At 38.2% G+C, this 27,934-nt stretch overlaps 2 long non-coding RNA genes across 4 annotated transcripts; one reads left to right on the top strand and one right to left on the bottom strand.

Annotated features, from left to right (window-relative positions):
* The first annotated feature begins 99 nt into the window (after positions 1 to 99).
* LOC121068512 lies at positions 100 to 27,850 on the top strand. 2 transcript variants are annotated; one of them, XR_005818920.1, is made up of 5 exons: positions 100 to 1,137; positions 1,979 to 2,111; positions 12,975 to 13,068; positions 21,660 to 21,858; positions 25,146 to 27,850. It is a non-coding gene; the product is annotated as an uncharacterized LOC121068512 (long non-coding RNA). The 2 variants fall into 2 exon arrangements; XR_005818921.1 differs by lacking the exon at positions 100 to 1,137 and having other exon boundaries at positions 1,477 to 2,111.
* On the bottom strand, positions 2,137 to 5,958 carry LOC121068511. Of its 2 annotated transcripts, none has more exons than XR_005818919.1 (2): positions 5,750 to 5,958; positions 2,137 to 2,828 (listed from the first exon to the last, which is right to left on the bottom strand). It is a non-coding gene; the product is annotated as an uncharacterized LOC121068511 (long non-coding RNA). The 2 variants fall into 2 exon arrangements; XR_005818917.1 differs by having other exon boundaries at positions 2,137 to 2,619.
* Positions 27,851 to 27,934: the final 84 nt, after the last annotated feature.

Here is a 27,934-nt window from a genome sequence, read left to right as displayed (position 1 = left end):
AGTCTTGTTAATTACCGCTAGTGGTTCATTTGTCTTCCCTTTGGAAAGAAACGTGGTTCAGAAAATGGCACTTGCTCTTAACCAATTTAAAGTAGCTGTGCTTGCAGTAGCATTGGCTGGAGTTGTTAAGAAGCAGGCATGGCTTGGCAGCAATTTTACACAGATTGTTTGCACCAAAATTATTTCTCACCAGAACCTGGTTAGGAGGTGGCCAGAGCCTTAGAAATGGCCTTTCAAGCAAGCCAGGTATTTCTGCAGTGATGAATTGACCAGGCTGTGCAAGATGGGCCGTTTATTCTAAGCAGCTGCCAGGCCTGGCTGGTTTGACTGTCTGAGGTCACACCTGGTGTGTCCTGGGGACCTCTGAGAGCACTAACACTGGGCTTTGTAACCGTGTCATAGATACTACATAGTGACATTTACATGTTAAACATTTCCAGTAGCTCCCAGGAGTGCTATTAAAATTGGCTTGCAATTACAGCGTGGCTACAAAATACTGCCCAGAAGGTGAATCAGCAGCATATGCATTTACAGATAGTTTTTGAGTGAATACAGCCATGCAGCTTAGTGATTCATAGCTGCAGTACTTCAAACATTTATGTTATCTAATCAGATGAAGTTCAAGATGAATGTAGAGGGAAATGCCTCGCATTCTAAATTGATTTGTTATCAGAACTATTTATCAGGGTCATGAAAAAGGCTTTAAGAAAATTTCTTCCAAGTACTTAAAAGTCTAGCATTTATTTTCAACCCTGGTCCAAATCTTTGTCATCCATAAACATATGTAGTCTTCTGTGGATTTGACACAGAATAAAATGCCATATATAAATAACAAACAAGGTACCTGAAATTGCTAATGGTTCTGCAACAGCCCCACTAACCACTGCTGATATTGAGCATCATGAGATTCTTGTACCTAAACAAGACACCAGTTCTGCTGTGTGAATGAAGTAAGTCACATCAACTATGGCCTCTGAAAACAGATGCCTATAAAAAACACTTCGACCCAGTAGTCTTCTAGCCTTGTCTCAGTCTTGTGGAACCAAAGTAAAGGGGGATGGCAGATCCTGAAACTCGACAAGGGGAATATAGGGTCAACCACATCTCCATGGAGCCTTCAACAGAGCCAGAGTTTGTGTAAGTGAAACTTTGTGGTGTAAACACTGGATGACAAGGACCTGTAATGGGGGAATAGATAAGGTGTAAAGTGTAAATGAGTGTTTTACTGAAGTAAGGAAAGGATGCAGAAGGACTACGTTCTGAGGAATTAGGGGAAAGAAAGATGAATAAGACTGTAGTGTCTAGACTGAGAAGTGGGAAGCAGGGGAAAAGGAAAAAGAAGAAAAGAAAGGAGTAAAATGATGAGAAAGAAGGAAACACCAAAACCAGGGAGACAGACATTTTCATTAAATCTGATGCAATATAGGATCAGAAGTGTTGTTACTTTCTATTGATTTACCCATGCTCTATCTCTATGATCTGAATCAGTACCATTTATAGCTCAAATTTTCAAAAGGATCTCTGACATATAATTTCACTTGGGATTATTATGAATCTAATAAATTGAGGAAAAAGTTATAAAGGTATTTGTGGGCTCTTGGGAATAGTTTTGCTAGACCACGTGTTGGCTACGTGGCTAAGCTGGATGTACCTGAACAAGAGGCACCAAAGGACTAGAGAAAAGCAGGTGAGCAGATATATTTATCTTGAGGAAGCTGCACATGCACAAACAGTTGGTGTGCTTCTTCCTAATCCAAGATGATTCCCGACCTATATCAGGATATAGCAGATTAACAAAGTCACTAGCCAACCTGCTGGTATAGCTCCTGGTTTGGAGTGAAATCCCTCGTCAAATCATAACATTTAGAAAAGCTCCTAGAATTTATCCTGTGTCTGTAACATTTGACACTGATTAAACAGGATCAGCAGTATCCAGTTACACAGAGCAGTATTTTCAAGTATTGACTTTGATTCACAGCAGATGAACTTGTGATGTGAGCTGCAGAAAGAGCATTAGAGAAGAGCCTAGAACAGACATATGGGCTCCAGCAGATGCATCTGAAACACTATGTCATCATCTAGAGCTGAAATAATTTTCAAATTTGCTCCTAGTAAGTATCAAAAAGGTAATATTTATCTGAAAAGGTATTTATTTACTTTTCCTAATTACATATAAAAAGCTACAGTCATTGCACTGGTGCATAAGAAACATTTTTTAGGAAACAAGATGTTTAATGAATGTATGTGTCAAGGATTTTTGAGGAGATGCAGATTACGCGTAAGTATTTTTCAGACCAGAATCTGTAATGGAGAGACAACTGGGGTAGAATGATTTGTCTTCATCTCTGCCATCTGTGTGACATTTAAGAAGTGATCACTCTGTGTGTATGTGCACAGGTGCAAGGGCCTGTGGTCACACCTTTATTGGTGTCTGAGACTTTCAGTGTGCATCTGCAAGAGGAGGTTGAAGGCAGTGTTTTGTCAGGAAGGTTCATCTGCTGTGGAAGCCATTTGGAAGCTGCCTTGTTGGACAGGACTTTCTGTGCAACTTTTAATGTGTTGTAGTCTTTTTATTCTTTCTTGCTTACTTGCTTGCTTGCTTGCTTACTTGATTTCTTCCTTTTCATGCAGGGATGGAAGAAGAGAAAGTTTTACTATGAATAAATACTGATTTCTCTTGCTGCATGGTACAAGTTTTGCATTTTTAAGGTTTTGCGTGGGTCCTAGGAACTGCAGTCTATTAGTAAACCTGCTCTTGCATAAGTGTATTCTTTATGGTCTCTGGATGACGCAGCCACACAGAATTGCCGCACCTTTGATGTCAGTGCCTAAGGGAAGTGTAAAATAACCTCAGTTTAGGGTTTCCTTCTAGGAGGGTTTAAATAGTTTCCTTTGGATTTCATGCATCTAGTTCTGTGACAAGTTTGCCAGATGACTGCTTGCACATTCGAATGTTTAGTGCAACGAATTCAGCCTACAATTGTATGGTAGGTGCGGTAAATATATTCTGGAATGTATTTGTCCAGAAACTTTTGGTTAAGCATGCAAAAGTGGAAATTTTTCCTACTTCAAGATAGATATTTCTGCCTCTTCTTCTGCTCCCCTGTGCTCTTGAGAATATATCTGCTGATGTGACACAGGCTGAATTAAGATACTTCTATTAATCATGCTACTAACTGGAACAAGAGCTGCATTTCATTTTAACTTCATTTTAACAAACAAACGAACAACAACAACAAAAGCAGAAAAGCATACAAAGACTAATACTTCTCAGTCTGACTTTTTGTGTGGAAATTTTGTCTTCTAAATGAATTCTAAAAACTCTTTGGGCAGCACACACTGGCTAATGCCTTGACTCAGTCAATGAAACAAGAATTTTAGGGTGTGTATCAGCAGGGAGTGATTTGTCCATGCATTTGAGATAAGTATGCATGAAACCATTCTTATACCTTGCCACGTTCTGTCTTTAAATGGTAGTTTTATGGAAGTGAACTAAATAGCCAATTTAAGGACCTATACTTCTGCATTTGCATGTATGGTCTTATTTAGAATTTTATTCGCCTGTTCAAATAACAGACTGCCAAGCTCACACACCTACTGGATGATGAATATTATGACATATTTATTATTTCAGTTAGATATCATTAAAATTTTAATACAAAATCTTCAGAAAAAAGAAAAATCTAAAATGTGAGCAGAAGCAGATCTTTTTTATGCTTTTCCTGGAAAATGGGGAGCAGTCCTTTAATGAAATTATTTGCAGATGCACAATAATTGAGCAATATTTTGCACAATATAAATTTCAGTGAAAGTAATGCTTTCTGTGTGTATGTACATTTCTTATGTTTTCCTGTATATTTGCCTTATTATTTTGTTTTAAGCACTTAATAGGTGCTGATCTTTAATAATTAAAGTTTCACTCAATAATTTATACATGCAAGGCACTGAAAGATTCAGTCAGAGTATTTAATATGTCCTTAGAATAGAACAGGTAAAGTTCAAACAATTATAGTTTTAACATTTGACACTCCTTTATCCAGAAATAATTCCAGTCCTTTCTCTCCACCCCAGTTGTCTTACTTCTGTACTGGACTGTGTGGGTTAAGTGTCTATTGCAATATAGAGTCCATTCTCAATACTGCCTAAGGAAAGCTTCCAGCTAAATGCTACATAACAAGCATACACAAAATATAATAAATCCATTGGCAGATATAATGATGAGCAGTCTAATCATTCTGTTCAGTATAGCCTGATATTTTCACCCAGACTATACTTGAAAAAGTCTCACTTGGCATTAGAGTTAGCAACCAGTTCCAAATATTTGCTGAAGAAACACTCAATTACTTTCCTGTAACAAATTTTTATTAACTATTACAGATTTGCAATGTATGCAAGTTTACCTGCCATTAATTCTTTTCAGATAAAGAAAATACTCAGTATTCTCTTACAGTGTAATTGGATGAGCCCTTATTTATTACTGAGAAATAGAAAAAAGATCAGCCTACATTATAATGCACAAGAATAGATTCCACTCAATTATGCTGATATAAATCCATTGTAATTCCATTATTCAATGAAGTTTTTCCAGATTAATGCCAAAGTGACAAAAATTCAAATGTTTGTCATAATTTCTATTGTCATCTCAAAGCAAAAGGCAAGATCTCTTGTGTGGGGGTTTTTGTTTGTTTGTTTCTTTCTTTCTTTCTTCTCAGATGGTTTTTAAAGAAGGACTGAGGGAATAATGGACAAAGATAAATAGTAGGTCTCTTCAGGGACTTTTAGTATACGAAGGCAAAATTTCGGATCCCTACACAAGAATGTGGAAATATTGCATTTCTGCAATTTTCTGACAGTGAACAGGCAAAAAGTGTGCTGCACCTATTCACTTGCTCTGCAACAGACCTGAGCAAAGCACTACATGCATGTTCATCAGGCTGGAGGTATTCCCACTGGGCACAGAGCACATCTTCAATTTGCTCTGCTGATTTCCATATGTAAATGCATATGCTTGGCCTTTTTCCAGGTGTAATTATGCAGTATCACTACTATTACTTCCTGCACATACCTAAAGCTGACCAGACACCAAAGGCTAAAGTTTCCAGGCCTTCTTCCAAATACTCATCCATTAATTAGATGTTCGCCAAACTTTTCTTAACCAATTACACAGAAGCTGTCCAATTGTTTTTTCTAAATCAATTATAAGCAGTAAAAGTAGGTGAGATTATGGCTGTGTTTCAATTATGATGAATAATTCCTTCAGTATGCCAGGAGATTTAGTCCTGATAAACTGAAATGAACCATTATACATAAAAATGCCACATTGCCTTTATTGAAGAGGTAAATGACATTCTACTGCCTAAGGAGAAGAACTGTGAAAGATGGGGAAATGGTTCCCAAGAATATGTTAAATCTAATTATCTTTTAAAAATGTATTTTATCAAATGTGTGTCTGTTCGGAAGAACTTTCTGTACATCAAACTTGCTTCTGCAATGCATAACCAGATAATATATGTGCACATTTTAGAGATTTCAAGAACCTCTGCAAAATAGTACATATAGCTAGAGCAAAATGTAACATCATGCTTGAAACTACACATTTAAGTCTTTCTCAATTATACACTGTTAGGAAAGAAAAGGAGCATTTTAAAAGACTTTTACAGCAAATCTAAATTACGCAAGAAAAAAATAAAAATGCTCAGACTGACTGCTTTTTTCATGGCAATCATGTGTTACTTTACCAGGCACTCACATGAATTTTAACTTCTATTGTTCATTTGTTCGTAGTTTCCTGAGTTGAGCTCATTTGGAGTTGAAGTTAGAAGCACAATCACGTCAGACTGCTTTGAAAAATCTGATCCCGACTTTCTGGAGTGATCATTGTCATGAAAACTTGAGGGCAGTCAGTTCAGTTCCTCTTCAGTTCTCTGTGTGCTGTGAGGGAGAGAAATCTCTTTTCCTTATAATCAAAACCACAGGGCCAGATGCTGTCACTGTATGATATCAAGCATAGAGGTAACATGCTTCAAATGCTGAGACTGTGTGTCAGTTCTTGAAAGGGTTGGACTTCCGCATTTGATATGGAAATAGGGGAATGATATCACATGCTTGCATCTCCTTGTGCTATTTGCATTAATACTCACACAGCCTACTTCCCTCGTGGAAAGCAAGCACATTTAGAAGTAACAGTAAAGTCAATAGGAATAGTTAGGTGCTTCAGGGTGCTCATTTATTCAGATTTCCTAGACTGATCTTTAAAACGCTTTATCTTCACCTTGAGAAATCTGACATTTATTAAGATTTCTTCCCTCTCAGCTGACCTAAATTAGAAATCATTTCAATTTTGACTACACTCATATTGATGAAAATACTCTAAAGCATAAAATTCTAACTGAAACTGGGAATGACATTATTTCTTCTATATACAAAAATTAAAACAGTTCAGTTCCATCCATTTCTATGAGGCCTAATTTCTGAAAGTGTTTTTGTTTGCTTGTTTGTTCATTTTAATAACTCCTAGTTGTTTTGGTTTGGGAGTGATAAAATGATATGTTGCTGAGCTTCAAAGCTATGTAGCTATGCCAGTGTGCAGAGCAGACGCTTTGCGGATAAGAAGTGATTGGGAAGGTATTTATAATGTGCAGAATCAGTTACTGGCATCAGAATTCACTTTCTTTCATTCAGTGTGTTGTCTCAGTTATTAAATGCGATTCTTGCTAGAAAGACTGGCAAGCTTTAGTCCGAAATGTAAACTAACTTGGTAACAGGTCAGTGGCCATTCTGCTTGCTCACATGGAACAGAGCTTAATTTTCCCAAAGAATCTGTTATCACTGGTTTGGAACAGCATTCACCTGACATTTGCACCTGAGGTGTCCATGTTTCTGTTCATGTTCTGAAATTAAAAGTCCATATTGCTGGCGTGTGAACAGAGAGTTCCAGTTTCAAACTCATGTAAAGTAAGGTCTATAAAATTTGTTTCCAAGCAGAAAACTCACAGATTTTTTTTTCTAAATGTTCAATTAGTGCTTCATTGCTATATATTTAGAATCATTTATTATTTGAAATGTTTTGGGTTTTGACTTCCAGCTGAATGTCTGAGAAGTGTGAAAGTAGATCTAAAAACAGTAACAAAGCAAAATGAGATTTTGCTTTGTATTTCTGAAACATTTTCTTCTTGGTTTCTTTTCATTTTAGCTTTCTATCTAAATTATACTTTGCAAACAGTAAATTGATCAATACTGAAGAGCATGCTTAAACATGAAAACTTATTTAGGGAATAAAATGGTCTTAACTTGTTGCTGACACAGAAACCAAAGTCACTGACAGCTTATCTATGAGATCATCAGAAGAAGCTTCATTGCTTTCAATCAGTGGATAGCAGGGTTTTATATTAATTTTAGCCATTGTGGTAAAGTGAAATGGCTAGAGCATCACAGCAGCATTTCCAGCCTTCAGCTCATGTGGTGTGAAACAAGTGCAAGGTTGTAGCCACATCTGTCTGTGATAATGAAAGGCAGACGTACATTTCATACCAAAGCATAATGCCTTTACATACAGGAGGGGTTGCAATTATGAAGCAGTTGCAATGATAATCAGGTTGTGTGAGCACTTTGCTGTGGAATTAGAGAAGGAATCAGATGAGAAAAAAGTATACCCTCACTCCTTTCCCATCTTTTTTCCTTCAACCCCTATTAAAGTTTCACTACAAAGCAAAGCAGGCTGGAGGATATAGAAACCCCCCCCAAGGATTTTGTTTTCCATACTGAATTGTACCACTCTAATCTCTTCACAGTCTCTGAGACTGGTGATTGATAAGCATTCCCTGATATCAGTCAGTGATGCTTAATAGGGCATGCAGCTGACCAAGTGAGCTGTGAAGCTCTCCCTAAGAGATTTCCAGCTGGGAAGAAATTCTTGTCAACCTCAAGCTACTATCTCAGTTTGCAGATTAATTTCATTTGGACTGCTGTCACACCACATTAGCTCTCTGAACATTTCTGACAGTAGAAAAATAAAGATTTGTGCTGTAAAAATGACATATGAGGATATGGATTTTCTGTTATTCAGTAACTCATGTATAGTCATTGCATAAAAAAATATTTCCCCTAAACTACCTAATTGGTAGCCTTAAACCACTATTCAAGATCTTAAAGCATAGTTCTTTCTAAAAGAGGTGGTGGGTGGTCTGGCAGCCACCAGCTGTGGTGGTAGGATAATTGGAAGGGACACTTATCTCTCTCTCCACTTACCACTGTTCTTCTATGAGAAATTAGACTTGGTGGCTGAACTGCTTGTTCTCTACTTGTTGTACAAACTGCTCCTTGTGTAAGCAGCACCCTAATTTGCTTCAGTCAAAATATGCTAGTTTAAATAGTTTAAGAGTAGGCTTTACTAAACTGGATCTGCTTAGTGCAGTTATGGCATGAATCTCAGTTCTGAGTAGACCTTAACTCCTTACCCAATAGTGGTCAAGATCAGCCAGGTGTGACAGCAAAGGGTGACAGATAAACTCTTTCTCTGGCTCTGATAGCACATGCATTTGCCTGCATCTATGACTGATTATTGGTGGGAGAGAGACCATTTTTGTGCTCATGTTACTGGCAGGCTCTGCATTGTTGAAAAAAATGAAACAAAAAAAACCTTCCTGCAAAGCCACTGAAATCAGCAGAAACCACACATGGAGTAACTTGGGTGAGGAAGATGCTATATTCAGATGATCATTTACCCTAATTTTGCACTTTAACAAGACTCTATTACATGTGAAGATACTTTTTTCTTTTGTTTGCCTTTCCATGCTGTGCCCAGGAATACAGCCTTTAGCTGCATCTCACTCTTTGCTGTATAAGCCTGTCATGTAAATATCATCATTTCCCAAACACAGTGTTTTATCAATTTTTATTTTATTTATTTATTTATTTATTTTCTGGAAGGCTGCTTCCCTCTGCTTTAGCACATTTCTACTAATAAAAATATTTTTATTCTAGTCCAAAAGCACTGATGCAACAGGGCAATTGGAGAAGCGTAGAGTAAGTGGCATTTCCCTTGCTGAGACTTTTTTTTTAATGTCTTTTGGTTTCTTTTTTTCAGTCCCCAGTGCCAACGAGGGTTTGTTCAAGGGTAGAGCTCATCTCAGTGTCATGTAATAGTCTGCAGAAACTCTTCACATTCTTTTTTTTTTTTTTTTTCATCTTTTAAAAATAAAAGTCTCTTCACAAGTAAGAGAAAAACATAGAATGATTTGAGTTGGAAGAGACCTTAAAGATCATATAGTTCCAATCCCCCTGCCATGGGCAGGGACACCTCCCACTAGATCAGGTTGCCCAAAGCCCCATCCAGTCTGGCCTTGAGCACTTCCAGGATGGGGCAATCACAACTTCTCTGGGCAACCTGTACCAGTGCCTCACCACCCTCTGAATAAAGAATTTCTTCCTAACATCTAATCTAAATCTACCTTCTTTTAGTTTAAAGCCATTTCTCTTTGTCCTGTTGCTGCACTCCCTGACAAAGAGTCCCTCCCCAGCTGTCCTGTAGGCCCCCTTTAGGCACTGGAAGGCCGATATAAGGTCTCTTCTCTTAAGAGCCTTCTCTTCTCCAGGCTGACCAACCCCATCTCCGTCAGACTGTCTTCATAGGAGAAGAGGTGTTCCAGCCCTCTGATCATCTTTGTAGTCCTCCTCTGGACTCATTCTAATATGTCCACATCCTTCTTGTGCTGGGGGCTCCAGAAATGAACGCAGTGCTCCAGGTGGGGTCTCACAAGAGCAGAGTAGAGGGGGAGAATCACCTCCCTTGTCCTGCTGGCCATGCTGCTTTTGATGCAGCCCAGGATATGGTTGACTTTTGGGGCAGCATACACACCTTGCCAGCTCATGTCAAGTTTCTCATCAACCAACACACCCAGCTCCTTCTCCACAGGGCTACTCTCTATCCACTTGTTACTCAGCCTGTATTTGTGCTTGGGATTGCCCCGGCCAAGGTGCAGGACCTTGTACTTGGACTTGTTGAACTTCATGAGATTCGCACAGGCCCAATTCTCAAGCCTGTCAAGGTCCCTCTGGATGGCTTATCTCACAGTGTCATGTCCCTGGTATCAGACATATAGTTGTGTTTTACTACCTCCTTTTTATTTCAGTTTCTTCCTTTTCAAGTATCTTTTTCAAGACTTTTATCACGACAAGTCCTAAGGCTCAAAATACACTACACAAACAAGATCTTTGCTCTGTGACAAAAACTGCAAGGGAGTTCAAATCTTCAGCTTACATGAAAGGCAATTTTTTCGCACATTTAATTTTTGTCTCTAAAATCATCATATGAAATAATTTGTGAGAATTTGTGTGAGACTCCCAATTGCTTGTTCTTTTCAGCTCTACCTGTAACTCTGCTCATTTCACTGTGGTTAGTCCAGCTTTACACATCAAGCTGAAGAGAAGTTAATATGAGCTCATCTTCAATATGTAATGCCAAAACGCTGAAAAATCAGATCCTAGGTATTATAGTGTGGCCATCCAGGGTTGGCAAATACTCTTGATTTTAAAGTCTCCAGCCTACATTCTTAAGGGGAATGTCCCAGAAGCCACCCACAGCTATCCACCCAGTATGGATAGCTTGGCCTCCTTCTTTTTGCTATGTTATACAGAGAACCATTTATATTTTGACAGCTCTGAGTTGCTCAATCCCTCCTCTGCAGGTTAGCCTCAGCTGAGTACACAAAACAAGCTCATCCTTGATCCAAAATTTCTTTTAAAAATGGAAAGATTTGGGTTAATGAGGCTGAGCATGAGGGTGACGGGAATGGCAGTTTGTAGTCCCTGCTGTGGTGAAGAGGTACTTATATAAAGAAAATTTCGTAAGGAAACACTGACAGTGCAAATTAATTATGGACAATATACCAGGTGGACAGGTGGACAGATCCCAGCTGGAGCTTTGTGGTTCACGTTCTGCTTGCCTGGATCACAAGGTTCCTGTGTCGTCTGCCCCTATGCCAGCCCATAATTCATCAGGTGTGCAACCCACAGCCTGGGGACACCCGATCAGAGCAGCTTCTGCCAGGTAAAGGTGTTGCTCATTTGCCCACAGACACAGAGCAGGCTGAAAAGTGTTAAACGTGTCTGCTTATCTGCAACCTGCCTACCTTTCTCAGAGCTCAAACGTCCAGCTGTCTCAAGCATGCTCAGTCAAGTCCCTCCTCGCTCTCCACTGCTGCTTGCTCACCTTCTTTTTTCTTCTGTAAACATATTATATTGCTTTTGCAGGATGGCATTTGTCTGAACTTAGATTTGACCTGGACATGCATACCTCAGAGCAAGCAAGTAGAAGTTTTCTGATAACTAGCTCTCTTTTCTCCATGGAGGACCCTCTCTTCTGTTGTTCATCCCCTCTCACCCACAGCTGGCAGTCTCAGAGCAGGAGCCAGCAGGTACAGTGAACAGCCAGACAAAACTCACTGACTTCCTCCAGTTTGGGCAGACCTAGTACTGCAGGGCACATGTAGGTCTTAGCATCTTCCCATAGTTACTTTATCCTCCCAAATTATTTTGCAATGAAAGCTTTACCCTTTCACATTAGCAAACCCAGGCTTTGGCCTTTGACAACTTTAATTAACATTTTGAAGAGGTTGACATGGTTCCCTTTTGAGGTTGTCTTGCTGATGTAGGAGGACTTAAGAGGTGACTCCTGATGCACCAGGCAACTTAGAAAACAGTGCTGGCTAATTGCACTGAGAAACGAATCAGAGAAGCACTTTTAGAGCAAAAGTAGAAGGGACAAATAAGTTCCTATGTCCCTCCTGCATGCACACTGACCTTCTGTTTGCCACTGAAAAGCAGAATCTTGGAAATATGTAATTAACTTGTCTTTCTATGAATTTTATTTTCAAGCTGTGACAGCAAACAGAAAAACAGTGATAATCTGATATCTGTAGCAGATACTTCAAGGCAGCTTGAAATACACTGGAACACAGCTTCCAGAAGCAACATCAAAATATGAAGTCTGTTCACCATAATCAGTGTGCTGACAGAGTGCTGCCAACCCCTACTGCCCTAGAGGAATTACTAAAAAAGCATAGCTTAGGCTGTCCAAAAAACCAGGAATCAAAGGAGTGTTCTAGTTTCTGAAGTGTACCACACTGTTTTTAAGATTTTTTTTATATCACTGAGGCCTCTTTTTTTTTTTCTTTTTTGTTTTTTAATCAAGCTTTTAAAACCAGTTATATGTGTTACAGATATAAATTTAGGATCTCTGTAGATTGTGAAACAGTAGCCAGAGGATAATGGCCACATAGTTCCTGTGTTTGGTAAACGTACCTAAGCTTCCTCCTGCAGTAAAATCTGTATTTTGTAAAAATGTCCAGTTTACCAAGCTCACTGTTTCATGTGGCCTCAGGTGAAACTGAAAAATGAGCAGCTCAGTTTTGGATTTGCAGAAGACAGAAGAAAATTATGCTTGAAAATTGAAAGAAAAGTGATAGCAAAACACACAAAGCTCCAGCCCCCTCTTAATACACCAGCCTTATCTTTTTTTTTTCTTTTTTTTTTTTTTTTTTGTGGTAGCACAATAAGATGTTATGATAAAGTTTAGCTGACTTTTCAGCACTTAGCATATTGTGGTCAGAGCAGGGAGATGGGGGTACTATTCTCCATAAATCAGACAAGATCAGCAATGACTTTAACAACATTGATATGTATAAACCAGTGGGCACAGACAAAAGGAAGTAATTCAGTTTTACTATATCAAAAATATCTCACAGTATTAAAAGCTGGCTTAACACCAGGACATATGAGAAGGTAGATACCTATTTGTGTATTTCAAAGCTTCAATAACTTTCAGAAACAGAACCTTGTATTTTTGGTATCACTCCATTCTTCCAATTTCAGAAGTTTCCTCTCACTCTCTTTATTCAGGCATATAGATGTCAATAGTAGGCAAATATTTCTGTTTGTGAAACTCGGCCAAAATTATTTCTCTGTTCTTCTTTCAGAACAGTGGCAAGCAGCACCCTTCAAGATCAACTGAGTCAAAGGAGGCTTTGATTTTAATTTTTAATGTAAAAAAATCTCCAAACAATCTTATAGGTAAGGGGTAATGTTTTCCTCATGGTTTCTTCAAGAATTAGCAGGAAGTTAATAAAGCTTTAAGCAGGCATATCTAATGATCTTTAACAACAGGTGGTAAAACTCGCTTACACAGTTTACCCGATGCTAGCTGTAAATGAGGGTCCCTCAGGAGAACTAGCCACAGAATGGCTTACTTCTTTTAATAATACCAATCTCTGTTTCTATGGAAACAGCACATCATGTTTGCTGCTTGCAAGACATGTGTTTAGCCCCTTTTAAAATAAACTGTGTTCTCTTCACATTGTTTTTAAAACTAAAAGAAGCGCTCTGCTTCAAACACACCAAATTGTTAATACCTCTCCTTTCCCTCTAAATAAAAAAAGGCATTGGCTGGATGTCCCGTAGTAGTTAATTACCATGAGAAGTATCGGCATTTTTGTATGTTATCATTACTAGGAATAATGGTTATCCGACTGCTTTACAGCAGTGCGTAAGAAATTTTGGAACTGTGGTTAAAATCAAATACTATTGGTTTAAAAATGGTAACCACTTGGCTTCATTAAGCACATACTCCCCTGCATGCTTTTACATATGTCTGAACTTGGTGATTCTCACCACTGCTCTTTGAAGTGCTCATCATATTGCTAGGTATTTAAAGTATTAAAAATGCCATCTGTCAAATGCGTAATGTGTCGCTTGCATGTGCGTGCGCTTACCTGTGCTTGTACCGGGCCATCAGCTTTTCAGCCTGGGTCACCACTGAAATTAATGGGGTTTTCCTCCCAAATTGCTGATATAAAACAGCTCTAGGTAATTATATTGCAAAGGAAATAAGATGTTAAAAGCCACAACTTGTCTGTGTCATTCATGGGTGTTTGGAGCATACTGAAACTATTTTAAAATCTGATTAGTTTACCAGGGAGGCTGTTTTTATAGCTTCCCATATCTTGAGCAACGAAAATAGACTGGTCTGTTTCAAGCTGTGATGGAATGAAGATTTACACAGCTTGGACAGTCAAAAGGATGGCATTATAGGGTTGTCAGAGTAACAGGCCTTGGGAATCTGCACTGTTTACGTTTAAAGGGAGAAGTCGGCTGGAGGCAGACATCTGAGGCATGTTGGATTGATTTGTATCTTAAAAGCAGATTGTGTTTGGGGAGAGAAGAATAGAATTCTGGCTCACGTCTGTCTTTCAGATGATATAACAAAAAGACACCTTGAAAAAATTGGTATTAATGCTGCCCCGCTCCAACAGCAGCACTTTCAAACACCTCATGAAATACAGCCCCACCTTCACAGTAGGTAATTAAGAGAAAAGGTTGTTGTAGTGATGGAAAGCGAAGCCAACCAGCCTCATCCATTTAAAAAAAAAAAAAAAAAAAAAAGCTATTCAAGGTTAAAGAAAGATATATCAAGCATATTTCACACAGCACTTCATATGGTATTTGAATACCACTTTTTGAAGTATGGAAGAGGTTTCATCCCACGTTTCTCACTCAGCAATCTGCCCTCATTGACTGGGGATTTATTCAATGTTCATGAGCTAAGTATAAAAGTATAATTTGCATAGTGAATTTTAAAAAGTCATCATTGTAGAGAACATAGGTTGGGATGAGAGAAAAAATCTCAGATGATGATAAGCATTGCAAGGATTAAATGAAGGATTTATGAAATCTATAAATTAATTCTCTTGATTCACGATACAAATGTGGCTGATACGAAACTAAATGTCTCTTTCTTTTGTGGAAAATAGAACTTTTACAGTGTTAGGAAGCTTTTGATGCTTCTGTTTCTCTACTGCTTCTCAGAACTATTCTCTGTAATTCATTACTGCAACCAAACTCCTTAGTCAATTTGTGAAGATCTGCAATTTCCTGTCTGCTCCTATTGTGCTAAATTGTACCTCGTCTCATATTACTGTAGCATTTTCAATTCTCTATAGATCAATATGGTGCACTGTCATTTAAAGGAGAATATTTACTCTGGAGTTGAAAAGGTTTTGTACAAGATACACAGTAATTTTCTCCTGAGGTGAGTCATCTTTCCTCCTGCCTTGTTCTATGCTATTTCTCTGTGTCTTTCTGTTGCAAAGAAAATTTTTAATATGAGCTTTTAAAGACACACAGGATGTATCTCTATTACAGCTAAAACTGTTGATTAAATGGGTAGAAATATCACAAACTTTTTTTAGTAAATCCCTCATAGCTACTTTAACCCTCAATACAGCATAATCTAACCTACTTCCAAAGGCAACGGTAGAGTACTTTAACAGTAGAGTCTTCACACCTCACCGTTTTTAATTTCTGTTTGAATGAAAGTATCTTAAGGAATCATCTGGACATTGTAGTTCTGCACTGAGGGATATGGACCATCAATTTACCTTTTGATTTGCCCTGATTTTTTCCTATCACTTTTTCAACTTTTATAGAGTGCTGGAAAGGTTTTGTGACTTGCACTTGTACAGTGAGTGTACAATCTATAGCTATCTATTAAATGTATAACTGCAACAGACAGGGACAGTGCTTCTACATTCAACAAGCAGAGCCTAAAACATTAGATCAACATATACATTCAACATATGCATTGCAAACAAATCAAATGGTGCTGCAGGAAGGAGTTTGTGCACAAGGTGAGAGTTCTCTTGTCACACAGGAGAGCACCCATGCCTGCCCCCAGATCTCTGGTGCCTGTTTCTGCTGTCCCTTTCTGCAGCAATTCCCCTGTGGGTGGCCCAACCCACTCCCCTTTGGCCATGCATCCTCTGATATATGAGGCAGATACAGATTATATATCATCTTATCTCACACAGATTTAACAGTCTAAATGTTGTGTCCAAACTGCTGTTTAGTGAGCTAATGGTTTCTCTGCCAGTACCAAAACTCTCAGGGAACACTCTCTTTCCCTTGCTTTCCTCTCAACATCTGTTCAAAAAGTCAGGACTGCATGCAGAAGGAGAAAATATAGGTAAAAAATGCTTATTTCTCTTCAGTAGTAGCCACATCAAAATACTTGCCTATTTTTCCAGGTGTTGAAAAATGTAAGCCTCTAAATGTTCAATGAGCAGAAGAGGATATATAGTTTGTAAACATCATGGAGAATGATTCTAAGCTATAATTGTTAAATTATTTCTTCCAGTTTGTTGAACTGCAGAAAACCTTGGAAGGCTGGCATAAAAGTTCTGATACACATCCAAAAACATTATCTGAAGTCTCACACAGTCATAATTTTTAAGGACAGGATGGAATTATAATTGTGTCCATCTCCTGTTTAAGATAAACCAGGAAGATGTGGCCAGTAACTAAAATTCATGCTCTAACCCATCAAACCTATCTATTCCACTTCTTTAGTCCTACATGATTAATATCAGTATTATTTGCTCACTCTCAAGTAGCATTTGTAGTAGTGTGAGGACTTGTTTTCCATTTTAATTTAAAATCATATTTATTTTCATAAAAATCTACAGTACCTATGACATGATATCACCATATCTGGTAATACTCAGACTTGTGTTTTTCATGCTACCTTTCCGCCAGTAATTATAGTATTAGCAGTTGTCCTGTCCCTAGGCTATGAAGTTGTAAAGAGAGTTTGTAAACTGGACCGCTCAGTGATCACATGTGCTTCCCATACACAATTCAGTAAGGAAAAGGAGGTCATTTCTGCACCCACACTCACCAAAGAAGATAAGGAAAAAAGGTGTTTTATTACGCGCAGCATTAAAGTATGTTCCACACTGTGTGCTAACATACAAAGGACAACTTCCATTATAAAAGCTATAACCAAAATCCTAATTTTCATTGAAGATTAGAATAGGAGAAGGGGAAAAAGCACTGTTGAAACATTTTAATACAGATTTCTCTCATTTTAATAATTTTCTGTTTTCCCTTTCATTTGAGCTATGTGAAATATCACATGGGATGATTTGCAAGGACATCACCAGCTGTTGCACTTTCTTGCAAATTATTCTGAAAAAAGAAAGACTTTTAGAAGTTCTGGCATGTTAATACTTAGCTTTTAGGTTCCCTTTCAAGCCACAGCATCATAACACAAGCCAAAAAACAGTGTTAGAGATCGTAGCATCAGAGGCTGACTAGTCGCTGAGAGCAGTGGAGGGAAAGGTTGCTCTTTCCAGCCTTCCCTTCTTCCTTCTGTTTAGTGACCATCAGATAAACAACATTCAAGTGCAGCAGCATGATCTGGTTAAACAGTTTCAAATACATTCTGGTGATTTAAGCCCATAGCTCTTGTAACACTAGCAGTCCATTTTGTCCTTATTTGTTTTGTAGACTGGCATCCATAAAACTGCTTCACAATCGTGAGTAGAAGTAGACTTCTGGTATCTCAGGCAATTTAGACTAAAATTGTCGGTCCATTTGAACCATGCAACTCAGCAGCAACTCCCAAAGTTAAATGTCAAGGTGGTGCTGTGAGCATGCTGTGAATGTGATGAAGAGAAGACCCAAGACAAAAGTCATGACAGCCACCGCTGCTTCCAATGTCCAGCAAATGCCCATGAGCAACTAGATCTGAAATTCTGCTCTGCGGCTGTACTCTTTTTCACCACTCAAAGCCTTCCAATGCGAGTTTTGTGGCACTATTTAGTATTTATCCTAGTTAGGGACAGGCAGTGATTGAGCAAGAACAAGAGAGAAAATGGAAAGTAGAATACAGAAATCTTTCAAGAAAGTAATGAATTAACGATTAAGGAATTAAGATAGTGATCAGTGCAGAAGCATGAAAACTTCAGATAAATAAAACACTTGAATCACTGCATTTAGAAAACAGAAGCATAAAGATCTCTTTGTTGTTTTGTTTTTTGGAAGAGAAGAGCTTGACCCATCCCTAAAATCAAAATCATGCATGTTCTTATCTCTTTCTACAGTTGCATGCACAGATTTAGCTGGAATAAAAAGGGGAAGTGGAATGCCAGCTGAAAGGCATTTTCTCTTTAAGTTTGTTGCATCGATCCATAGGATTTACAGTTTGGATAATATACAGTAGTCCCACACCGCTTGAAACCTAAACCAACCACATAATCTGTTGAACTTTGACAAGTTTAACCTTATGGGCATTTTCTTTCATATTTTTCTCTTTAAAAATCTGTGCTTTTTTAAAAGCTTTTAAACTCTTCTTCATTTTTATAAAATACAGGGAAAAACCCTATATTAGTGCATGACACTCATCTCTTTAGATTTTAAAAATGAATGTTTTCTGTAAGTCTGTATGGGGAGATTCACTACTTCATTGCCAGCCACTATAAATGACATGCAAGCTGAGTCATACACGTGTATATGCATGTTTGTATATGCCTACACATGTATGTATGCACTAAAGTTTCTTATCACAGACTCAAACACCTTCAGCATCCGTAATCTGCGTTCCAGCTTCCAGGATAAGCACAATGGGAACCAGGAATGATGCCAAAACACAACCATAGGTGTTTTGTAGGGAGATTTCAAAATTTTTTATAGAAATATAACCACTAATATTTTAACTGTGATCAGTGTCTGGATCTATATTCATTGACTCCCCCCTCCCCCCAATAAAACAACAACAAAAAATTAGATGTGGTTTTGCTAAATATTCAAACACTCGTTATACTTGTTTTTTGACTTGTCTAGTTTTTGCTTTCAAGTGCCTGTTTTCATGTTGATATAATTTAAAATCTGTTTTGTTTTTCTACTAACCTGTGCTAAGATCTGTAAAAGTGCAATCTCTCTAGATTGCCAGGTCTGACTGAACTGTTTCTTAATGAGAAAGAAGTAAAAGAAACCATTCAGATTTGCTTTAAATCTGTGTCACAAATATTAGCAACCAGATCTTCTTCTCTAATTATTATTCTTTGGCAATATTCAGCAGCATAATTGCGTCAACCTTCCCTTTTTGGCTCATGTAAAGAGAATAAGGGAAAATCAGAGGAATTTTTTAATTGTCGCCTACATATCACAGATTTGCCAGAGATTAGAATTTGCATTATGAGATTGATTCTATGCATATTACTTTATTACTAGGATAGACAAATGTCATGATCTCCAATTACAAGGATAGGATGGTAATTAGTCCACTCATACACTTTTACCACAGGCTGGTAAAGCCCAGAGGTAATGGGAGGCTGGCTATGCACCTTGGAGGTGCACACAATATTGCTCTGAAGAGTTGCTTTTACTTCTTTTGCTATACCAAAAGAACAACAGAAAACATTACATTTACAAGGAGGATTTCCACCTTGTAGCCTTAAATGCATAATTTCAAAATGCTGTATTCATTTCAGAGTAGATCTCCTGTGGGAATACAAAATGGAATAGACATCCTGAATCATCAAGGCCAGTCCACTGCCCTGTCTGCAGTCTCAGGCAATCACATCATACACTCTTTTAATGACTGTTTAAGTGCCACCTTAAAGCTGGATGCACTTAGAAATTTTGTGTATTAAGAGACTCACAAAATAGTTCTTGGGCTAAAAGTCTGCAATTTCTTAATCTAACAAACTAAGTAAAAGCATTTGCAGCTGCTTATATATGCCTTCATGACTCAAAAGGCTGTTGACTTTTTTTGGGCTCCCTGACTTAAAACCAGTCTTGTTTCCGCTTTAGGCTGGGCCACTCACGTTCCTTCTATTCACCTGGCCTTTGACCTGGTCTCCCACATTTCATATCAGTCTTTTCCCTCCTTCCCACAGACCTTCTGTGTGTCTTAAATATTCTTTACAGAGATGGCATAAAGATTTTCTGTAAATGTTTCCCCTCTTTGATGTGACTCAAGTTCTGGGTAGGCAGTGTTTGAATTTTTGGCATAAAGAAACTACAAACTTCCTCTTTCAAATCCTTGAACGTTGAGACACCTTCACTAGGTTGGAATTTACTACCATTGGCTTTGCCTCCATTCCACCCTCATGCTTGCTTCCAGGATTTGTAATTCATCAGGAAGGGTTAAAAGTGTTTGAACTCATTAGGGTACAGGCTTGAAAGCATTAAGTGTGAGGTGGAATAAAAATGCTTGAGATAAGTACATGGCAATCTATCAGCAACAAGAAAAGTAAACAATGACCAGGAGATTTGGTTAGATTTGCTCTCACTGCATCTTCATGGCTCAGTTTTTATGTTGGGGTGGACGTTTGTTCCAGGGAAGGGAATAAGGATGGCTGGCATGAGGTCACACAAGAGTCTGCTTGGAACAACACACGGTTACTTAAATGAGCAGAAATATTCTCTGGATGAGATGATGGCAGCTGGTGAGGAAGTAGCTGAAAAATTGTAAAACATGTAAATTTAAAGTACATCAGATTTCAATCTAACACAACTTCTGAAATGCTCACACTGTCAGTCCCACAGTGCCTGCATGGTCTAGCAGTACAGAAGTCCAGCACATAGGCAGTTTTTCACCACCTCCTCTTGTAGCCTCTTTCTGCTAACCACAACAGCAGCTACTATGTTTGGCATAAACTTGGAGCTACATGAGATGTTTCTGTAACTGAAAAAATGATCAAAAATATTTTCATGCCTTCAACTAAGCTGTGAAAAGACTGAGAGTTACAGTAGATGAATGAATACTGGGAAGGCTTTGCCTTTTTATGCACTTAATATCATAGCAATCTGTGTGGGTCATGTTTTCTATCAGCTGAATGAAATTGTATACATCTAATGCATATCATCTAGCTGAAGGCATACCTGAAACAGATGATCCTTCACAAAGTGTCTATGCATTCTTTAAATGTTCAATTATTTTGGGTCTTTATGGTAATTTTCTGTCTCAGGCCCAGTACTGTGAGATGAAATGCACTTTACTGCATGATTCAGATTCTTAGAGTGTATTGCTCTAATATTTAAACATGGGGAAATGAGTTGCTGATTACTTTTCAGTCATTATTTTTGATTTCTTGGTTTTGTAGATCTAATCAGATCCCATTTATTTAAATACTTAAAATTACCTTTGATTTAAAACGTGCAGCTATGCTGGTTAGTGCTTAATACAGTGAACAAATCACTGTTTTTTCATGTTACAGTTTTCGTTATATTTTATACCATGGCTATAAAAAAATGACATAATGTTCCCTCAGTACTTTTAATTTTAAAGAGCTTATCACAAGTAAAATAGCTATGTGGCTTTTTGTATCTCCTTCATATTACAATAGAAAAACAATATGAAATCTCTTGGCAGCATTTCAAAGTATGCATATGTGAACTTCTTTGTGTATAGAAAATCTCCTTCATGTGCCGTATAACATCTTTGCAAAAAAAAAAAAATCATGGAAGCTTTTCCTACAAGTTAATGCTTTATTCTTCCAACATTTTTTTTCTTCCTTTAAACTCTAATAGGTGTAGCACTATAAGTGAAAAACACAAGCCATCACCATCATAGTATCTGTATTATCCAGGTTCTTATGCCATTGAAACTTTACAAATCTTCAGTCAGACTCCTAAATTATTCCTAAATGACTGTCCTGTTGAGGACCAACTTTGAAGAATTATTCCAGTAGCTCAAATTGGGGCAGTTTTTAAAGTTTTGTCACCTGTTCCACAAAATGAAAAAGAAAGTAGTAGCACTGTAGGTGCCTCATTATATTGAGCTGTGTTTAATTTTATTTATTTTTTTTCTGTTGACATGATAGTATCATCACTGACATGTAAATCAACTAGATGAGCAAAAAAGAACCTGTCTATCAGAGATATCCTGCCTCCACTCCTCCATACACAGCTGGATCTGTCCTGAGGTACACTTATCTTGGAGGATTTAATCCAGACCCTGACTCTGAGGTTTTATATGAATAAAAAGGAGGATCCTGTGTGCTTAAGGATTCTGTACTCCAGGTAAATCTAGAAGACTTAATGCATGTGACTGTAGTGAACCTAAGCTGATTCCCAAAGAGTAACCCTCTATTTTCCTCAGCAATTGGTCTGCTGATCATTCTCAATCTCAGTTCATGATGATGCTTCGCTATCTAGAACAGGTAACCCAGGATTGCAGGAAAAGGCACAGCAACAGAGAGGAGAAGGTGGTTCAAAGATGAAGGTGTATCTTGAAGTATGTTATTGGCAAAGATCAAAACTCCTCTTCTCTGAGTGTTTGATCATGTATTCTCTTTGTAAATGCTTCCAGGTGATAAATCCCTTTTAGCTTATCTGGAGGAAGACCTAGCAGCCTTCAAGCCAAAACCCACTGTTATTGACATGCTCTGCAACCAAAATTGTCTGATCATAGACAGTTCTGTTATATCTATGGCAACTGGAAAGATCAGGTATTTGCAGCTTGCTGTGCCCACAAAAACCTCTGCTTGCTATATAGCATGTAGGCATACAAAAGTTTTCTTTGTTGTTTTTAAGTGGCCTAGTATTACTGAGTCCCAGCCTCATGAGGACTCTGAGGAAAGACCCTGGTTTTAGGTCGTTGGAACTGGAACAAACCAGCAGCACCACCAGTTAGCCTGGGCTTTTATAGAGGGTCCACTTTTTGCACCGTGGCCTTATAGGTGGTAACAACAGGAAGAACAGTAGGGAACTGTCTGCTAGCAGCGCGTGAGAATGATAAGCCTTGCCTGAACTGAGAGGGTGGAACAGCCATTTCATGATATATTGTGTTTGCAATATGATTGTACTAGATGTGTTGCCCATTGATTACAAATACCAGTCACTTCACAAAATAACTGCAATTACAAATGAATTTTGCACGCAGCCCAGATCTCTGATACAGAACATATGCTAAAATATAATCAACATAGTGGAACTGGAAGAATGTGGTCTTCCCCACTGCAGTGGCTGACAGAGGCAGCAGACACCTGAGCCACTTAGTGGGCATCACCAAAGACAGAGGTGAGTTTATGCTGCTATGAGAAAATGGAATTCTCTAGCAAATGTACAGAGCACCATTTGACTTGTCAATTTCTCCTCATGATAAAACTACGAAGAGAGAGAAGCTTGATTGTGTCAATGCAAGAAGCTGTTCCCTGATATTCTAGCAGAAGTTTTGAAAAATGTAGTTAAAACAGTCTGAGAAAATATGAAACAAACAGATGCAAATGTTTCAAAGCAAAACAGAAGTTGATGCCTCAGTCAGGAAAGTAAGCTTCACTCTACGCGGCAGCATTTATTGCTGTATGTTTAGAAATAAGTATAAGACTCCATAATTTTGTCCATAAACATAATAGAAAAGCAATTTTTACATATACTTTTGAAATAGCAAATGACAGGGAACAGTTTTTTCGAAATATCTAGCTGTTTTTCCTACCCATTTTGCAGAATAACTGACACTTTTGAACTTTTTTTTTTTTTTAATGACTAGTTTCTCAGTGTGATCATAAAGCATGCACTCAGAGAGTAAAAGGTTTGATTCAGAGTGCAAAGTAAATTCCAAGACTGAAGTTGTGGATTTATTACTAAATACATATTGGGGAGCAGATGGAACCCCATAAGCATGAAATCACTTTCTATGTGCAGTCATAAATCTTAAAAGCACTATTTTTATCAACAAGAATAAAGTGATGACTCATTTTGACTTTGTGCATTTGTACATCATCTTCTTTTCCTTTTTTTTTTTTTTTCTCATTTGCATACATTCTTTTCAGAGGGTTAGAGTATTGTCTGTACCTATTTTTATAATGTAAATGCCACTAAAACATAGGAAATGTTTAGAGGAAGGATGAAAGCCTTTCACATAGCACAGTCCATAGTACCAAGATACGTTTGTTAGCTGGTCAGCTAGCAACATGTATTGACAGGATTCCCAATAAAAAGAGAGGAAATGCAGAAACAAAACATCAGCTGGAGAAACTCCAGTGATTTGGCATATGGATGCATAGCTTTACGTGTACTTTGTAGTCCCTGCCCCACATATCACCCTAGTGTGATATGGGAAAGGTTGCTGAGGAAAAATGGCAATTAGGAGGAAAATGGCAATGTTACATCTGTCATAGTCATTCATCCTTCTTGAAGCTGAACCTCTAAAGAAGGCAGCTGGAAAGAGGATCTGTAGACCAGGTGAATTTTCTCCAGGGCTGGTTTGAATCAGAGGTTGTGGGTTGAGTGCTCATCTAGGAGTATTGGTTTAATTTCACCACAAGCCACTGAAGGCTGGATCAGTTTCAGCTCATAGGAAAGAGGCCAGAATGGATGTTTATGAAATCAAAAGCACTGGTGTTTTTTCTGCATCAGTCACCTACTGTATGTTCACTCATGGTAGAGATGGGAAAGAGGAAATGGTTTTAGGAGTGCTTCTTCACTGCCACAGGCAGTGGCTTGAAGCCAAATTGGACACATCCCTTGTGGCCTGTTTATTTGCAGTATTTGCAGAGTTTTGCTGGACCTGCTCAGAGGTCATGGACAATGTGTCTGTCTCTAAGTCTTCCTTTGCAATTGTTTATCACTCAAACATCTCTCTGTCAGGCATTAATTTAGTAGAAAAGTAATCAATTGACAATTTTGAGAAATATACTCCTTGGTTGCTGAACAAGCCAAGCACAAATCCCATTTCAAATTAAGGTGGCAGCTGAAGTAATTGAACGTGCCTGGGAAGGGCACTACAGTGGGCAATACTTGCACTGTAGTTGTGTTCTCTTACTGTTGACCTTATATTTCTTTTAAAATTGGATTCCCCAGGATCTTTGTTAATATATGGATCGTGATATCATAGAATAATTCAGGTTGAAAGGGAGCTCTACAGGTCTTTCATGTTGTATCTTCCCTGAGAAAAAAAAAAAAAGATAAAATAACGTTTGTAAATGTCATGAGAACAATTAAGAGTGTTTGTTTTTCCTTCCTTTACACACAGGAAAAGGTTTCAAAAAACAGTTTCTTAGAAGTTGTACTTGGGATCAATAAATAAGATTACATGCTCACTAGGACCATCCCATTCATTCCTGGGACTACAAGGTCAAATGTTAAAATCAGTTACATCATATTTTCTTAGCTGTATTTGGAATAAGAATCTAGTTTTCAATACTTTCATACTTTTTATAAACTGGCTTAAAATGTACATGCTATACAGTAACAGAACCTAGAAATAACTTGTCTTTTTAAAGTCATTCTTTGCCTTCCTGCATAATGCTGTGAACTCTGACACAGACATAGTATAAATATTGAGATATACCGTATTTATATTTCAGAACTTGAAATATTTATTTTAGTTCAAGACTATGTCAATGCCAAGTTGTTCTTCTGAAAGATGCTGCCCTCAGGACTCTCTAGACCTTGGAACACATGCACCACCAGCAGTTGGTGAGGACACAGAAGGAGATTTTGTTCTCAAAGACATGGCGCAGCAATTGTCTTGTTATCTTGTACACTTCTTAATGTGTCCAGAGAAGGTCCATGTGATGTCTGCTGAAAGTTGAAGGTGTGCTCATGAGCATGGACTTTGCATAACACATGTACTGTCAATAGTGTTGTAATATGGGGCACAGTGTTTTGCAGCCCACAAATGATGATGATGACATGTGCAAGTCACCGATGGTGCAATGGATCTTCACACATCTTCTTCATAAGAAAGTGTGATGTGAGGAAGGCCCTAACTATTTAAATGCATAAAGTTTTATTAGATAAACCTTTCTTATGATTTTTCTAAATCGTCTGAGGTAGGAAGTGGAAGCAGTGTCGCATTGGAAAATATGGTTTCAGCACAATACCCAACCCACTTTGCATGCGGCTATTGCTCAAATGAGAAAAAACGAGTGTCATGAGCCAGCTGGACACATCTTTTTCCCATCTGTTCTGTATTTATTTATTTCTTCAACATTTGGTTTACTGTTTAATGTTTATTTTTCATATTCAGTACTCAGTGGAGAACTACAAAAAGCCATCAACACTTCCTTCCCTCCCAGCCGTCCTACAGTTCCCACAGTCAAACATGGCTGCAAAACCAAGCACAAGCTTTGTCGCCAAGCAGGCTGGTGTTTTATTTATGCACCTATAACACTGTCAATTGCTGTATATTTTCCAGCTATCTTCAGGCACTCATAATATAAATGGCATAATATTCTCCAGGATAAAATAAAATCTAATTTGACTTCTCCCAAAGAATAAATTATGATCTAATAGATCAACTAATCATAATACTAAAGCTAATACAGGAGCAATCCTAAATCCTCAAACCCTTTCTTTACTTCCCACTTCAAAAGACAAGAAACACAATGTCTTTATTCTTGGAAAATTTAAGAGGTATTCTTGGGGGAAGGACTGGAGGAAAACGAATCCTAATGCTAAGTGTGTCTCATAGGATGTACCTTTCAGTGCTGATTTAGGTCAGTCAATGCATCTCTAGGAATTGTCAGGGCTGCTAACCTGCTTTGGAAAGCAATTTCACAGATACAGTCTCACTAAATTAGTTTAGTTTTGTTCTTATGAAATGGTTTCTTCATACTCACTAATATTTGTGTTGTAGTACTGCTGCTGGAGAGACACAAGAAAAGAGAACTGGGAGAAGTCAAGAGTTACCAGTGACCATAAACTTAATAAATGTTTAGTGGTACAATACATCACATAACAACCACCACTCCTGGCAGCGGGGAGATCCAGAGCCAGATCAACTTTTACTTGCTTAAAAACAACTAAACCCTAAACACTCCCAAACATCTCAGATCTAGCAAGCCTAGGAAGCCTAAATGCCAGAAGTGTAGTTCTGAAGGTGCTGCCAACCACGTTGCATGGTTTGTGTTTGGCTTTACTGCAGCTCAGCAGAGAGCACTGCTACAAGCACTCTCTATCATTTTTGCTGGGCCAGGAATACAAGCTGAAGTTACCAGTTTTATCATCACTGCAGGAAAATCTGGTTTTATCTGGAAGGAACAACCACTTGAAGTGTTATCCCGCATGTCTAAGCTTGGCAATGTCTACATTTTTTTTCATGAAACCACTTCATGTACCATTGTTTGGAAGACCACAACTACTCAGATCTTGGCTTTTGCCTGAATTTCTCATCTTGTAGCTCCATGCAGTGCAGTTCCACTGCCATGCTCATGACTGCAGTACTGGATTTACAGTTTCACTTGGTTTTGAGCATACTTGTTGAGGAACTGCAACAGTCATCCAGAAAGAATAAGGAAGGAGGACAGAGTGTGCACCAACTAGGAGAGCAGAGCAGGAGGTGGACGGTACAACAAGTATTCCTGCTATTGCTGTATTGCTGTGGGCATAACTTGAATTGCTAACTATCACTAGTAAACAATTCCTTACAAATATTTTGTTTGTTAATGTAGTTAAATGAAACATTGTTAATGAAATTGTAGTATCAGTTCATTCTGCTGTTATGATGGTGGACTACAAAACAGTCCAGATTTCCCACCTACCATATTTTACACATTCCTGCAACGTACTGTATTCCTGTTTTTTGCCTGATTTCCAAAATTTTGATTTATGTTTAATTGTAGTACCTGAGCTAAGTCAGACCTGTATAAACACTGATCATAGTACAATGAATTTCAGGTTGAACATCACTCTCATAAAAAGATCTTTGTTTCCCTGCGTCTTCTAATAGTTCGCATGGTGTCAATTGAATTATGACTCTTCTGTTTAGTCCAGTTTTTTGGATTTCAGTAGGACAGATTTTTGCAGATGAGGACAGAGTGGAATTTTTAAGGAAAAAAATCAAGATAGTATTTTTAGTAAAACAAATTCAGTGCTCCCAAGCTGCCAGGAGAGCAGGCAGCCTGGAGAGCCCCTGTGGGACTGGGCTGCCCAGGTAGACACACCAGAATCAAGAGGATAAAAATACTCTCTTTACTGAAGTTAGTTGGTCAGGAGAAACAACACCAAGACAATTGCTATACATATGTGCTGCAGGGCCTGACAATAAATAGATTGAGGCTAAATATGTATAAATAGAATAAGGAGTGTCTGGGCCAGACAAAAATGGTTATAGGGCACATGTATAGTTCTGCAGATCTTGAGAATGATATAA

This window comes from Cygnus olor, chromosome 3 (assembly GCF_009769625.2).
Source record: "Cygnus olor isolate bCygOlo1 chromosome 3, bCygOlo1.pri.v2, whole genome shotgun sequence".
NCBI lineage: Eukaryota > Metazoa > Chordata > Aves > Anseriformes > Anatidae > Cygnus > Cygnus olor.
Note: the sequence above shows the minus strand (reverse complement) of the source record. Positions and strands in the feature narration are given on the sequence as shown.